We start from the raw sequence: 3156 nt of genomic DNA on the forward strand, positions 1-3156 counted from the left end.
TTTTATCGGAAGCGTATCGTACGAATAAGCATCGGACGAGGCCTGTCGGACGAAGGCCCAGCACGAAGCCAGGCCATCGCCCAGCAAGCAATGGCGCGCCACAACACATCCCAAGGCTGCGGCAGGCCTACCGCAAGGCAGGCCCAGCGCGCAGCTAAGGCCATGGCAGCCTCGTGGGCTGCGGTAGCTCGCATGGGCTTCGTGGGCTTGTGGGCTGTGCGCGGGCATGGCCTGCATGCTTGCGGGTCATGCTCGTGTGTGTGTTTGTGTCCATGCATAATTCCTAAAACTATTAGGATTTGATGTATGATTAAATTCCTATTCCTATTAGGATTATTTAATTAATTAGAGTCCTTGTAGGATTCTAAGTTTAATTAAATCGTATCCTACTAGGATTCCAATTTCCTTTCCAAACCTCTATAAATAAGGGCCTAGGGTCATAATTTATGGGTACGATTGAAGTATTCAAAAGGGTAAGTTTTTGAAAGAAAATTCAGCCACACTCTTGCACAATAATAGCTAGCACCTTAAGGGCGATTCTAGTTGGTCAATCTTGAGGCGGATCCGGACGTACTGTGGAATATCTACGGAGGGACAACACTTGGAGTCCTAAAGACTTGTTCTTGTTCGGTTCGGGCGCAGCTAGGGAAGGCACGCTACAAAGTGTATGCATCTATACTATGCTAAATGATTATGTGTAAATAATATGCTTTCCTGGCTTTATGGTTTTTCCGCATGATTTATGTGTTGTCATATGTATCATAACCTAACACCTCTACCATAGGGCTCTTAGCAACATGGGTTAAATTGAAAGTAACCTTGTCATCCCCCACATTTAAGGTCAGCTTGCCATTCTTGACATCTATGATTGCCCCCGCGGTTTGTAGGAAAGGTCGACCTAAAATAATAGGGATCTTCCTGTCCTCTTCCATGTCCAACACAACAAAATCAACAGGGATAAAAAATTTACCTACTCTAACAGGCACATCTTCTAGAACACCTAGGGGGTATTTTACAGATCGATCGGCCATTTGCAGAGTTATGTTGGTAACTTTTAAATCACCCATGTTCAATTTAGTACAGACAGACAAGGGCATGACACTAACACTGGCACCTAAATCACATAAGGCTTTGTCAATAAGAAGGTTGCCAATATTACACGGGATAGAGAAACTCCCGGGGTCCTTCAACTTGGGTGGAGACTTATTTTGTAGTAAGGCACTGCACTCTTCAGTAAATGCAACAGTCTCCACCTCACTAAATGCTCTCTTCCTAGTCAAGATGTCTTTCATGTATTTAGCATATGCAGGTACTTGAGTAATTAATTTAGTGAAAGGGACCGTTACCTGCAGATTCTTTACCACTTCTAAGAACTTACCAAACTGCTTGTCTAGCTTGTTCTTTAGCTGACGATGAGGGAAGGGAAGTTTGATAGGTGGAACTTGTATCTCAACTTTCTTCTCAACCCTTGTGTCAGCTTCCTTCTCTTTGACCACATTCTCACTTTCTCTTGGCACAGCACCACTTACAGATACTTCAACCCCTTCCTCTATAGTCATAGGTGGCCCATCATACTCATATCCACTCCGCAAAGTGACAGCATTTACAGACTCTCTGGTCACAGGCTGTGAAGGGAGTTGACCCTTGGGTCTCTCTGCGAGAGTAGTAGCCATTTGTGCCAACTGTTTATCCATGATCTTGTTATGAGCAGTGAGGGCATCGATTTTGGCATCCTTTTCGCTCAGAGACTTCTGCAATTCTAACATCATATTCCGCATCTCAACAAGCATGGGATCAGGCTGTGTGGGTTGAGGCTGTGGAGGAAAGCCAGGTGGTCCACTAGGCTGCGGGTTGTAGTTATTTCGCGGTTGGTAGGGCAGCTGTGGTGGTGGTTGGTAAGGTTGTTGTGGTGGTGGAGGGTGTTGAATCTGGTGGGGGTTCTGAACATTAGTACTCCTATATGATAATAGGGGGTTGTTTTTATACCCCTCATTGTATGAGTTGGAGTACGGATTGTTCTGCTTGTAGGCCTGGAATGCATTGCATTGTTCAATAGAGCTCCTACATTCCGGTGCATAATGACCTTGCATCCCACAACCATTACAGACATTGGCCAACTGAGCACTCATTGCGGCGACACTAGCTTGTTGGGTGGCTTGAGAAGATGCGTTTTGCATATTATCGAGCTTGTGATGTAAGGAAGTTAGCTGAGCAGTAAGTTGTTCAATAGAGTTCATCTCATGCTTAACACCACGATCGGAAAAACCTCTAGGATTCCCATACTGGGCATTATGATTGGCTATCTCCTCAATTACTTCCATAGCCCTAGGCACCTCAAGTAGCATGAATCTCCCACTAGCAGCTGAATCCAAAAGACACCTAGACTCATTACCCAGACCATTATAGAACTGCTGAACCAAGAACCAGTCCTCCAAACCATGGTGTGGGCACTCTCTTTGCAAGTCCTTGAATCTTTCCCAAACCTCGAACAAACTCTCATCTGCTTGTTGAGAGATACCTAATATATGTCCCCTTAGACGAGCTGTCTTCTCAGGTGGGAAATATTTAACATAGAATGCAAGGGCCAAAGAATTCCAATCGGTGATTTTCATAGTTGCGCGGTTGAGACTATTAATCCATAGCTTTGCCTTCCCACTCAATAAAAATGGAAAGAGTATCTCCATAGTCTACTCCGGTGTTAAATTCTTCTGCTTAATGGTGGCACAATACTGAATGAAAGACTGAATATGGAGATTAGGATCTTCACCCTTTTCCCCACCGAATTGGTGTCTCTCGATCATGTTTATCAGCTAGGGTTCGATCTTGAAATTCTCGACCGCAATGGAAGGCATGATTGCCTTGGGGAGCATAGACAGACTTGGTTTAGAGTAGTCTGTAAGCCTTGGCACAAGTGGGGGTGGCGGTGGTGGTGCTTGGTCACCCATCTCTGAATCTGTATGGAATAGATTACTAACCAGATAGTCGGATTCAGAGTCAGAATAGTCTCTCAACTGTTTAACAAATCTACGCCGTCTACGAAAGGTACGTTCAGGTTCAGGATCGAACGAAGTCAGATCGCTGGTATGGACAGTCCTGGGCATAAACAAGCAAAAACTAGAAAACAGTCGTGAGATCCGGTCTCAAGAAACGGGAGTC

General features: G+C 44.9%; 1 non-coding gene across 1 annotated transcript; it reads left to right on the forward strand.

Annotated features, from left to right (window-relative positions):
* Positions 1-2433: 2433 nt before the first annotated feature.
* LOC130464602 (small nucleolar RNA R71) lies at positions 2434-2540 on the forward strand. The gene has a single exon (XR_008924982.1). It is a non-coding gene; the product is annotated as a small nucleolar RNA R71 (small nucleolar RNA).
* Positions 2541-3156: the final 616 nt, after the last annotated feature.

Source organism: Spinacia oleracea, chromosome 6 (assembly GCF_020520425.1).
Source record: "Spinacia oleracea cultivar Varoflay chromosome 6, BTI_SOV_V1, whole genome shotgun sequence".
Classification (NCBI taxonomy): Eukaryota; Viridiplantae; Streptophyta; class Magnoliopsida; order Caryophyllales; family Amaranthaceae; genus Spinacia; species Spinacia oleracea.